This window comes from Ammospiza nelsoni, chromosome 6, assembly GCF_027579445.1.
Source record: "Ammospiza nelsoni isolate bAmmNel1 chromosome 6, bAmmNel1.pri, whole genome shotgun sequence".
In the NCBI taxonomy this organism is placed as follows: domain Eukaryota; kingdom Metazoa; phylum Chordata; class Aves; order Passeriformes; family Passerellidae; genus Ammospiza; species Ammospiza nelsoni.
In genome coordinates, this window is record NC_080638.1 from 7,191,815 (window position 1) to 7,205,073 (window position 13,259).

At 47.3% G+C, this 13,259-nt stretch overlaps 1 protein-coding gene across 6 annotated transcripts in view; it reads left to right on the plus strand.

Annotated features, from left to right (window-relative positions):
- The first annotated feature begins 7,887 nt into the window (after positions 1-7,887).
- TEAD1 (TEA domain transcription factor 1) overlaps positions 7,888-13,259 on the plus strand; it is a 152,891-nt gene continuing 147,519 nt past the window's right edge. For all 6 annotated transcript variants that reach the window (XR_009418594.1, XM_059473921.1, XM_059473915.1 and 3 more), the window contains exons 1-2: positions 7,888-8,040; positions 8,598-8,744. The gene's annotated coding sequence lies outside the window, so the exon portion shown is untranslated. The remainder of the gene's footprint in view (positions 8,041-8,597; positions 8,745-13,259) is intronic.

The following is a 13,259-nucleotide window of genomic DNA, read 5'->3' on the forward strand; positions in this document are numbered from 1 at the left end:
TATTGGTTGCACCTGGGATACATTTGGGGTGGAATATCTTAGGGCACAAAGAGGTTGTGCTCATTTAGAGTGTTTTGGAACCTGATTTGTGGAATGGAGCTTGGCTCTTCAACTCTACCAGAGACCAGAAAGTTGGAAGAATAACCAGAGCTGGGAGGATTTTTGTATGTAAATAAGAAAGAAAAACTACTTGAAGGCAGTGAGGTGTGTGTGATTGCATTAGGAAAGTGTGATGTGCTGCAGGTGTATTTGCATGGTGCTGAATTTTGCTGTTACCTTAGCTGCTGTGAGGATTGCTCTGACTTCCCATTCCAATTTCCAGTTAGTAAAATGGAAATACTAATGCTCAGGGCATCGGGGTGGTGTGACAATGAACTGCTCTGTGTGAATAGAGTGCTTTGAAAATGATAAATGTTAATGCAATTGGAAAATGCTGACTGTTATCATCCATCTGGGACTGATTGTGAAAAATAACAAATTCATTAATTTCCTCAGGATCTAGAGGGTAAAAGAAGCATAAAACAGACAAGGCTGTGCAGGTGGTGCAGTAACAGGGCTTGTAAGGTCACCTAAGCTGGAATCACATGTGAAATGAGGTCAGGATTCTCTGTGCTTATGATAAACATTTGTCCATGGCATCACCTCATTGTCTGGCACTGCTCTGCCCAGCTCTTTAATGAGCACCTAGAGGGCTGTAGCTCCCAGGGGGAGAGTGCCCCAGTTCCCTGTGCCACCCTGTGCCCTGGGCTGGGATGGCCAGTGTGCCCATCCAGTGTGGATATCCAGAGTGCCCATCCAGTGTGCCCATCCAGTGTGCCCATCCAGTGTGGATATCCAGAGTGCCCATCCAGTGTGCCCATCCAGAGTGGATATCCAGAGTGCCCATCCAGTGTGGCCATCCAGAGTGCCCATCCAGAGTGCCCATCCAGTGTGCCCATCCAGTGTGGATATCCAGGGTGCCCATCCAGAGTGGCCATCCAGAGTGCCCATCCAGTGTGGATATCCAGACTGGCCATCCAGAGTGCCCATCCAGTGTGGATATCCAGTGCGGATATCCAGGGTGCCCATCCAGAGTGCCCATCCAGAGTGCCCATCCAGTGTGGATATCCAGGGTGCCCATCCAGAGTGGCCATCCAGTGTGGATATCCAGAGTGCCCATCCAGTGTGGATATCCAGAGTGCCCATCCAGTGTGGATATCCAGACTGGCCATCCAGAGTGCCCATCCAGTGTGGATATCCAGGGTGCCCATCCAGAGTGCCCATCCAGTGTGGATATCCAGACTGGCCATCCAGAGTGCCCATCCGCAGCTCTCCTCCAGCCTGGGGGCCCTGCTCTTCCTGCAGGACTCTGCTTTGGGCACTGCTTCACCTCCATGGATCACTCCAAGCCCTGGCAGAGTGTCCTGGCTGGCTCTCCATGGCATGGAGCACATCATAGGCATAGGAGCAGAGAAGCCAGAACAGAGAGAGCATTTGCACTCAGGATTAGGCTTTGTAGCAGCCACTCTATCCATTGGAGCTCACAAAGCTGTAAAACCCGGAATTTTAAATGCATTAAAGAGTTGTTTTAATTTCCAGCGACACTGTCAGTCCAGTTAGTGTTTGTCATTTCAGGAACATGAGAGGAAAAGCAGTGAGAGAAGAGACATCTGATGCTGAAGTGGGAAGCGTTTATCCTGTTCTGATGATCCTGTCCAGCCAGCCCCAGTGGCTCCTGCATCTTCAGCTGACTCTGTTTCCACCCCTGTTTCTGAGCTGTCTTCCTGAATACTGGCTAGAGGAAAAGCATTTGAGGTTCCCCCTGGGAGGGAGGAGGAAAGGTCAGGATTTACATGCTGATATTTACTGCCACAGATTCTGTACCAGCCATTCCAGAATTGGGGCTCAGTGCTGCTCAGCCCTCTGAGTGAGCCCATCTAACTACATACCCACACACCATCAGGGTTTCCCAGCAGCTTTAGGTAATTTTTTCTTCTTTCATTACCAATCAACTGCAAATTACTCTTTGTAATTTTCCTACAAAAAAACCCATGTAAATCTGGCCTTCAAGGATTAGTTGCAGTAGGGAATGGGTTACCTCTCTTTAGATTTCCTTTTATACTCACTTGAACACCTAAAAAGTTGAGTCTAAGAGGAAATGGGAATATATTCTTGTAAGAGTCCCCTTCCTTTGCCTCTCCTCTCCCTCCTTCCCCCTTGGAAGTGCAAAGATTGAATCCTGCTAGTTTTGTGCTGCCTGAGAACTGGTGCTGTGCTCTCAGCTGCCCTGCCCTGCTCTGAACAAACCCTGAGCTGTTCAGCTGTCTGGAACAGGTTTGTGTTTTATTAGAGCAGAAGAAAACACACAGAGAAAAAAGAGAAGTGTGAGAAACTCGGGTACTCTTTGCAAGCCTCATGATGCAGATGGCATGGAAGACTGTGTGACAAGAGGACAGAAATCTTCTTATCTTCTGGCTTCTTCCTTCTTAGCACCATCACCCTTAACATCTCTGCAGGGCTCAGACCTTCTCACTTCTGTTTCCTCTACATTTTATTTACCATGTGTGGTTCTACCTGCAGCATGAGTGGAGAAATGGAAAAACCAGTGTAAAATAAGGATGACAACAGTATTCTGCTTGTGCCTTCAGTGTGCAGTCTATCCTACCTGGGGAAGCTGCCTGGCTGTTCCTGCAGTGAAACATCTTCCATTTCTTGTGTTGGGGTGGCAGAATGCCCCTGCCTGCAGAAGGCACCTGTGGAGTCACTTTGGTGAGCTGAGGGGATGCTTGGGAATGATCTTTTGCAGTAGATCTCACAGCAGATGGTGCTTTCAACTGCTCTGAAATATTCCCTGGATGTAGGTGTCAACCATGAGCCAAAGGAAGCCTCGAAGGGTACCTCAGTGGTTAAGGTAAGAATTAACCTTTGTTATTACTGTTACTGTTATTTTTATTGCCATTTCTACTATTATTATTATCATAGTGTCTAGGTAAGCATGAGGAATTCCCAGAATAGAACTCCCACCTAAAGCCCATTGAAACCAAAAGAATTAGGCACTTAGATACTGAAGAGGATTAAAAATTTCTGCACCTAACATCAAGCATCTAAACAGCATTAGAAATCTGGGCTGAAGGGAAGGGAGAGAACAAAATTTGCCATTTGCATATTAAGCAGGCTGAGAAATGCTCACAAACCTGAAATTTTTATAATCAAAGAGATACTTTGGGAATTTGAATGGGAATTTTTTCCCCTGTTTTGTTTTGTTTTGTTTTTTTCTCTCCCAGCACAGTAACAACACAAAATTTGTAGTGCAAAATATATTTTTGAAAGCCCAACCACACAAGTGGCTCTGGCAGCAATTTGTTTCAATCAGTGGCACTGGGAATTATTGCTGTCAGGAGAAGGAAGGGGCTGCTGTGCCTACATTGTTTGCTCTGAAGCAGGACCAGAGCCACCCCATTTTGGTGTTAGTGATTTCATCAATGGCACAAATACACAGCCCTGCACTCTGCTCATGCCATTTTAAAAAGCTCTCAGTTCACCTTTAGAAATAAGCACCCAGGATTGTCTGAAATTATATATTTCCACTCTCTGTACTATTTTAACTCAGTTGGGCTCTGAGGCCGTGGTTCTTGTCCTGGCTTCCTCTCGACTCAATTATTGTAATTCATTATGAAATTGTTATTTGTTTTCATTCTTTACGCTGTCTGCTGCTTTACAAAGCTCAGCAGCTAGATTTGTAATGTGGAGAGCTCTGTTCCATTACATTGCAGCCTCCCCACAGCATTGTTTTGCTGGCATGTTCAGCAGCACATTGATTTGGATATTTAATTCTTTGCACACTATGGATTAATCCTAATCTATGGACTGCTTTAAGCATTTCCTGGGATTAGCATTTTTCCTAATCTGAACTTCAATCCAAAGACAAAGTTTTAAAATTCTTGCATTGTTTGTAACCAAAACACTGAGCCCAAATGTTGTTGAGCTTTCAGGTTCATTCCAAGTCCAGAATGGGCTCTGGATCTAGAATTTGCAAAGTCCATCTTGTTTTCATCAGCCAGTGCTCTCTGGGCAGATGAGAGTTTACTTATTCCTAGAGTAAGCAAGGAATTCTGTTCACCCTGTGTCTTTGGGTGCTGCTTCATTCTCCTGGAGACCTAAAGCACCCTCTGGTTCTGGGTGGCAGGGTGAAATGTGTAAATAAATCATGTTCCCTGTTCCCAGTGCCCCCTGCTATCAGTGCCCTCATTAATAAAGACAGAAGTGGTTCCTACAGTGAAGCACAGTCCAGCCCTCACCTTATCTCCAAGCATGTTCACACTTGCCTCTGCCCCAGACTCAATAGGACTTGCACTCTAAGCAGTCTTCCACTGACAAATGCAAGACTTGATAGTGCTGCAAACCTTTATTCCCTAATTCTTTTGCTTGCCTTTTCTGTCCTCCCTTACCTTACTCCTTTCATGGTGAAGCTAATTCCCTTTCCTCACTGTTGTCTCCTGTTTCTGCTCATTCCTATTTTTTCTTCTCTTAAACTACAGTTTCCCTTGCTCTCCCAGCTGGTTTCCTTTCAGCTTTTCTTTCTGCCCCATCAATTCCTTTTCTTTTTCAACTTTTCCTTTCTCCATTTTATCACCCTTTAAAAACTTTCATTTTCTCTGTCTTCTGTCTGTAGTTTCAAAAATTATTCTCACTTTCTCTGTCTTTTCCCCCAGTCTCTCTCCCTGAAGTCCTTTTATTGGACTGTCTCTTGAATCCCATTCTTTCTCCTTCTTACCACATTTTCCCATATTCCCCACTTGTATGTCTCATTTCTAGCTGAGATAAGCATTTGTCCCCAGGAAATGCCCCTGCCTGGGCTTGTCCCAGTGTCCCTTTGTTTCCTGCAGCTTTTGTGATTCTCAGTGCACCTGTGTGCCTGAAGAAGCCATTCATCAATAAACAGAGGGCAGGCAATTCATCAAACTTCTGTCCATGAATGTGCTGCCAGTGTGCTTTCCTTCTCTATCCATTGAGCATCCAAAGCCTGCCCTGGCACGGGGACAGTGGCTGGACTCACATCAGGCTGCCTGATCCTGATGTTGTTTCACCTCGTCTCTACCATCTGTCAAAATGCACAGATCTCTCTCTCTCTCCCCAGTTCACCTCTTTTTTTTCCTGTCACAAAGTCATGGGCATTCCAGGTATGTGTTTTTTGAAGTGACTGCCAGTGTGGTGTGGCTTGACAGGATATTCTCCAGGGTTTGTGAGAGAGAGACCCGTGCTGGACAGAATTTCCCTCCCTCAGTGTTCAGAGGACGTGGGTTTTGTCTGGGGCTTGCTGGCTGTGCTTCCCAGGGGCTGAGGTTCAGTCACCACGCTGGTTTGCTGTTCCTCCTGGCCTCAGTTTTGGTGGTTTCCTTGGCATGTGCAGAGCCTGGGAGCAAGATGCTGCCAGGAGCCAGCCTGGAGCTGTAAACTGCATTGTGGATGAACCTCTACAAGGCTTCCAGTCTCCCCCAAGCATCTGGTTTTGCCTTTCTTCCACAGGAGAATTTCTTCCTCTGAAGGACACTAACAGAAAACTTCAGAACCCGGGAAATAGAACTGCCTGAGCCTTCCCTGCCGCTTGCAGTGAGGCATCAGGAAAATTTAATTATTATTCCACAATTCTTCTGAAATCTGAATTGCAAAAGTGAACTGTCTGTCTGCAGATACAGCAAACAGCTACAGCCTTGTTTGAGTCAGATTTGTGCTCATCCACAATGATGGCTGCAGAAGCAATTCTCTTTTTTGTTTTCTTTGCCACGAGGAAAGCATGATCCTGCAAAATTTGCATCACTTGCATTTGTGAGAACTGCTGTGGGTAAGAAGTTTCCAAACTCTATTTATCCATTGTCCAAAGATTTGCTGCTCTCCCTCCACATGTAGAGAGCTGTGATACCTTTTGGGCCCTGCACATGCATAGAATTTAAGAGTCACTATTCTTGGTACTTCCTCTAAAAGCCTTATGGGAAAAAAAGTCTCATATTTAAAGACATTTCTGTTTTTGCAGTGAGCATAGCAGAGGGAGTTTAAAGCCTAGTGACTAAAAAAAAAAATCTGTGTTATAGGTGTTGGGGGGCAATGTTTTGTCCCATTTTTCTGTTCCAACTTTGGAAAAGAGTTGGTAATCTTTAAGTGCACTCAGGAGACCATAGCTTTTGTGCAGACATCTGCAAAGTGATTGAATTTTACCAATTGTGCAGGCACTCAGACGCTTATTAGACAATATTGCCAGAGTTATTTGGAAAGAAGGAGTTGGAGAGAAAAGAAATTCTGCATGTGTGAAGGGGTTTCTTGCAGCCTGTTTTGGGGAAGAAATTTTTCAGCCAGTGTGGAATGGCGTGGGGGAAAAAAATTTCTCCTAAAATACATTTGATTTTGCATTCTCACAGTCCTTTGACCAAGACCCGCTCAGACTTTGGCTTTGTTTGGTATTGTTGCTTGTTGCAGACTTTTCTGCAGGGCTGTTTTGGCAGGTTTCGGTCAGTGTCATGTGTGTGACCAGCGGGAACCCTGCACCTTCTGCCCGTCACCCACACTCTGTGCCTGCTCTACAGAGGTACAAAACAGCTGCAGCTCCCTGTAAACTGCAATGTGAGCTTCAAGGGGCTCTGGGGTCAGCCACAGGCTGCAAGGATGTCTGTTAACAGCATGGCTGTCTCATGGGAGTGGGACTGGGAAAGCAGCGGGACAAGCACGCTCCTGGCATTCCCAGAATGACACGCTGGGCATCTCTTCTCAAAGTTGCAAAAAATTAATATGCAGGGCATTTATTGAGGATTCCACCAGCATGTCATGGACTTTGGTGCAGTGTGAGCATGTAAATGCTGCCTGGTGATGCCGACACATTGCTACTCTGAGGCTGGAACGTGATTTTTGTGATCGCTCCCAACGCGGTAGCCCTGCTGGGCAAACTTTCAAAGGTGGGTAGAAATGTGTGTTTGCACATCAAAGCAGGCAATTTATCTCACAAACACCAAGGTGTCCAGTTATCCCTTTTGCTTATGCAAATATGAATTGTCACAAGCACAACAGCTGTGCCTTCCCTGCAATTATTTCCATGAGGTAGTGGATTGTTCAGTGAAGGAGACGTGCCTGTGATGCTGCCTGGGGAGCGTTTCTGGGGGATGGGTTGCACAAGACAAGAGGGGTGCAGATAGTCCAGAGGCACTCAGGCTCACTCATTCGGAGTGGTGCAAAACTGGCATTGTGAAATCTGCATCTGGGGACAGTTTTGTGAGAAAGGTCAGGATTTGGATTGAGGGTGAAGACTGGACCCAAATTGTCCATGTCAATTTGGGGTGTGATGTCTTCTCATCCCATGCTGTGGGGCTCTGTTGGCGCTTTTGGACACAGACCCGCGTTCCTTCGGCTTTGCACAGGGCTTTGCATGGCACCCGGGGGTTGGATGTGAGCGTGTGTACACCGAGCATCCCCGAGGAGCCTCCCCGCTGTTTCCCCGGCCGGACCCCGCGCATCCCCCCGCATCCTTCGGGACTCCGTTCCGCAGCACCGCCCGCGCGTTGCGGACCCTGCCGGGGCGCCGGGGCTCCAGGGCGGGCGGGCCCGGCCCGGCGGTGCCCCCGAGCCGCGGTGGAGCCCCGGTGGAGCCGCGGAGCCCCGGCCGGGCCCCCTCCCGCGGGCTCCCCTATGAGGTCAGCGCGGCGCGGAGGCCCCGCCCGCGGCCCCGCCCGCCCGCCCGCGGCCGCAGGGGGCGGCGGGCCGCGCTCCGCCCCGCGGCCGCCCCGCTCCCGCGTTCATTTCATTCCTCCCCTCATTCCGCGCATTCCTCGCATCGCTGGCGCCGCGCAGCCCGGCCGGGAGCCCGGCCCGCCCCGCCGCCGGCCGGGCAGCAACTCATCCTCGGAGGGCTCCGTCCGCCGGCCCGCGGCAACCTACGGCCGCGGTATAAATAGCCGGGCGGCGGATTAAAAATAGGCGCGGGGCCATAAATAGCCGGGGCGGCCCGGGGGCGGCGGGCGAAGTTTTGCCGTCGGAGCGCGGCGCGCTGGCGGTGCGCGCAGGGGCCGCGGCGCGGAGGTAAGCGGGGCCGCGGGCGCTTTGTGCGGCGGGGCGGGGGGCCCGTCCCGGCCGGGGGCGGCCCGAGCGGGGCCCGGAGCCCCCGCAGGTGCCGGGGCGGGCCGGGCCGGGGGCCGCGGCGGGGGCAGAAGTTGCTCGGCGCGGAGTTGCGGCGCTGCGGGGCCGCGGCCGGAGCTGCAACAGGCGCTGCCGCCCGCCCCGCTCCGCTGCGCTCCCCCGCTCGCACTCCGTGGCCTGAGTCACCGCCCGGCACCGGGCGCGCTCGCACGCCGCTCGCACTCTCTCACTCTCTCTCACACACACACAGGCTCTCCCCCTCGCACACGCGCGCACCGATCCTTGGCATTTTTCACATATTTTGTTGTTTTTTTTTTCCCGCGGGGAAGCACGCACGCCGGGAGCAGCCCCGGGCCGGGCGCGGAGGCTCGCAGCGCTCAGCAGCCATCCCCGGCCTGGCGCGGAGCTCCCGGCGCTGCCTCCCTCCCTCCCCGCGCTTGTTTTCTTCCAAAAGATGAAAGAAGGAATGTCCTTTTTCGCTGCTGCTTCTCCTTCTCCAGAGCTGCTGCCGCTGCCACCGCCGCTGCTGGTTAATTGCACATTCAAGTGGAAAATTTTCGGGAGTCAGCAGAAACGTTGTATCCAAAAAAGACAAAGTCGCAGTTACAGCAACGCCGAGGAGATTGTCCCTGGAAAACTTCCTTTCGGTAGGAACCGCAAGTGTTTTTTGGTGGTTTTTTTGGTGGTTTTTTTTTGTTAATTTCTCGGCGAGGTTTTGAAGAGCTCCATCGCCCAGCTGGTGCGGAGGGCCGGTGGCAGCCTTTGTTCGCGGAGGAGCGCTTTCAAAGGAAGTACACTTCCAAGGGGGAGGGAAAACTTATACAGTGCGCCTTTTGTACCCAAATTAAAACAAAGCGGCCCCCTCCACACAACCAAACAAAAACAGCGAGGCGAAATAAAGCGAGACGAGGGGGGAAATATATCTGTTTTCACCAAGGAAAAAAGTTTGCGCTCCTGCCTCTGTGTCGAGCACGGTCCTAGTCGTGATTTTTCTCCTCTTGAAATCTGTTTTAAGTTGAACGGTGTTACCAGTATAAAAATATTTATGAAACAATGAAATACCAGCCACCCACGTTTCTCAGGAGAGTTGTTAACTTATTAGAAACAAGTGCCTGCCTTTGATATGGAGAAATGAAAAGTGACCTCCAGAAGTGCTGGAAAGTTAGGGAGCAGCTCTGCCCTGCGCTCTCTCAATGGAAATGGCTCCCAGGATTTTTTTAAACTGCTCCTTTCTAGGCAAGAAAGGGCAAGAAACATCCGATTGTACCGGTGTTTTCTGACTTAAAATAGCGTGTATAAGAAGAGTAAGCTGAAATGGCAGAGCCTCAGGGAGAAAAAGTCCATGTGCAGCTGTATTCCTGTATTAGCAGGAGCATATTTGCTTTCTCTTCGTGCTGATAAAGTTTGGAAATGCAATCGTGCAGGTTAGCGGTTCTGCAGGGCTGGGTAAGGGCTGACTTGGGAGCTGTGTGTGGATAACATGCCTGGCTGCATGCTCAGTTATTCTGCAGCACATCTAATATGGAAATCTCTGTGGGAATGCCTCTAACAGGAAAATACATGTAAATAACTACGTGCTACCTGCAATTGAATATGAAAACAAAAATGATTATAATTACATTAGGACTTAATTTAAAATTATGTAGGGTTCTTCTTACAACCCTAGATTGGGAATGTGTGTCTGTAACGTATGATGTATTCTACCTCTATAAATAGTTGGGGAATACCATTACAGAATATTAGATTGTATTGATGGTAAGATGGTGCTGTTAAAAATGACACAGACCTGGATATTGAATTACTTCTGGGGGTGGGAGGGAAGCTTGCATGTTTGTTTGTATGGGAACATATGTATTTTTATATACACACGTATACACACACACGCTTTATTTGGGAATAGAAATACAGGAATTAATACAGCAGATGTTCTTGAAACACAAAACTGAAGATTTTATATTTGAGTCTCGTTCTGAAGTTGCAAGTTTTTAAAATTCACTTTTTGAAATTATTTTCACAAAGGGTAAACATTTTAGAGGTGCATTTATTTTTTCACCTTTGTGGGAAAACACATCTTTTCACGCTGCCCTGGTGTTTAATTACATCATAAAGAGTTTCCTATACCAGTAGGGATAATTCTGCATTTTGTTTGCTCCAGGTTTTTATCAGCTGACCAAGCAGAAATTTTAGATGCAAAATTCTTTCCATTTTTCTTCTTAGCAATCTAGAAATACCTTTGGGAAGTTCTTTATTGCTAAACACATTCAATGTATTTTGAGCATCCATCCTGCTTACAAAGCTTTGGTGAAGTAAATATTATTGGCCCTTTCAGCCAGGAGAGTGGAGCAGCAGCTCTTGAGGTTCAAATTGTGGTTTTATATTCTCCACAGTTTCTTACTCTGTGCTGAGTGGGGTGTGCAGGAGCACTGAAGCCAAGGAGAAATGTTGATTTGACAGGAGTCTTAGTAAAGACAGAGTGTGCTTAAAGGAGTTTTAATTAAACAGGAGAAAAGAACAGCAGAAACTTAATTACGAAGCAGCCGCGGCCATGAGTGTCCAGCTGGGCAGTGATAGCGTGTGGGGATGTGTGAGCATGTGTGTGCTGTGTTTGGTGTCCCTTGGAACCACTGGGTTTTTGTTGTTGTTGCTGCTGCTGGATGCTGTAGTGGTTTTGGATATTGTTAAAGCGGTTTCTGGGCTTTGTTTGTCCATGCCTGAAAAAGTTAAGTTCAGTTGAGTCACATGCTGAGGGAAAAAAAATCCATTTCTTCCTTCTTTCTGTTTAAGCTGCCTTTGTGATAATGTTGTAAACAAACTTTCAAGGTACATTACAGGCAATACAGGAATAAAAGCTTCAGAATTATAGAGAAATACTGGCAACTTTCTTTAAAAAAAAGTGAAAGGTAAAGACCTGCAGTTGTGTATTATGATACAGCTGTCAGTTTTCAGTCTGTAAAGTAGGATGGTTACACTGCTGGAAGAATGTCACCAGGAGTAATCTCATTTTATTAGGAGGTGCCTAAGATTGTTCCCAAAACATGGAGATTTACCGTGCAGTTCTGGATGTGTGTGTTTGGGAGAAGGTTATCTTCAAACCTGTTATGAGCACTTGCTTTCTTACTGGGTACACACCATATATATATAAATATAAAAATATGCACATCACTCATTCTAGCTGGTATTTCTTCATGTCATTAATATTAACCCTGTACCCCTCTGGAGATGGTTTAAAAACTGTCTTTCTGTAGTGATTCCATTTATTTAAAAATAAAGTATTGGCTGGATCCAGTCCTTGCTCAGGTTAAAGTGACCAGGATGACTCATAGGAACAAACATTTGCTGGATCAAATACTGAGATATTTACAGCATGTGCTTTATGTCCATGGTTGGTGCGATGTTTGATGTGTAAAGAAGGACATCTTTGATTTAAAAGAATATTGATTTGACACACATACTTTTTCAAATTTCTGCTCGGGGCTTATGTTCTGCTTAACTTGTAATCTGCCTAAGACTGGAAGGCAAATTTCTATTAACAGCTGATCATTCATTCCATTTGGGCTCTTACTCATAGCATGTGCAAATATGAGGCGAGGGCTGACTTCTGAGAAATCTGGTCTAAATTCAGGCTAATTCCATCAACTTCATACGGCCTGTTGCTGGATTACATTGGCTGTAATGAGGGTGCAAATTGGCCCTTTAAAAATGATTTTGAAGTCTCCAGCTCATCAGAGGGCCCTACCTTTTCATGAGAGAAATAATCCTTTTTTCTGGGACCTGAGGTTTGATTTCTGCTGTGGTGCCGTGTTGTGCTCTGCCATTAGCGCTTGCCGCAAGTGGGGATGGTTTATATTCCTAAACTGCAGCCCTTTTCTGTTAAAGAATTGTTTGAATCTCAACAAAATTTTAGAACTTTCAGGAGGTAAATCATCTCCCTGCCAGCAAGGGCTGTTACAGGTTTTGTGGCAGTTTGTGCAAGTGCTCTGTAATTTAGATTGCATCCTGTGATGTATGAACAGATGAATGGCATTATTAATTGGAAAGCCAACTGACTCTAAGCTGTGCTGAAGACACAGTTTTAGGAAAAAAAATCTCTGCAATAAGTTCCCACTTTATGACCATATCTTGCTCTCTGTTCTTGGACAAAACTCCTTTTGACTTCTGCAAGTGGAACAAGGATGGAATAATATTTCCTGGAATAATTTTGTGTTTGGTTTAAATGGTTGCTCATTTCCAAAACAGAAGAGAGTGAAAAGTTGCAGACTTAAGTCCTTTGAGGCAGCAACTTCAAATTTGCTCCTCAGATCTGTCACATAATATTCAGCTAAGTGTTTTCTGATTTAATACAACAAACCTCTCGTTTTTGTGATCCCACTGCAGTCACTGTGAGTTTCATCTTGTCATTTGAAAAGCCAAAATTTCTGTCTGTGCTGATGCAGATTCAGCAACTTTTATACTGGATCAGGTTATTAATATTCAACCAGAATTACATTAATTTCGAAACACCGGGATTGAAAGTCAAAACCTGGCTCCTAACAACTAACTGGAGTTATTCCACCCAGGAAGTTCTCAAAGAGCAACCCACCACAGCTCCGTGCCCTGGTTGCTGGGGTGGATTTCGGTGCGCGGGGCCGGGACGCGGTGGAAATCCGCGAGTGTGGGAAGGGTGTGCGCTGCTTGCCCGGCTGGCGCAGGGCTCTGACCCCATTTCCTGGTCCCTCCAGCCTGTGCCTGCCTTGTCAGAGGCAGCCTGTGTTAGTCTGGCTCCTGTCCAGTGCGAGGTATCACCTACAACTTTTTGTTCTTTGTCTCCTGCTCGTTGTTTACTGGAGCGGCGTGATTATTGCCCTGCATCCTGCCGGACCTTGGCTGGCGTTTCCAGCTCTCCTTGGGCTTTCCCTGAGCCCGGGGCTCAGAGCCCCTCTGGGCGGCTGCAGGAGCACACGAGCACAGAATCCAAGTGTGTTTGCTAGCAGGTCGGGAGGTAGAATGTGAAATCTCCATGTGTGGGGAGGGGGAAGGGACCAAAGTTTGGGATTATGTGTAAAACTATTAAAATGCTATTGACTGGGAATCTAAAACAATGACGAGTGCTGTTGTTTTTACAGATACATGAACTGAAAACTGCTGCTAATGATGGGAAATGTTAATTATGTGAGAACATATTG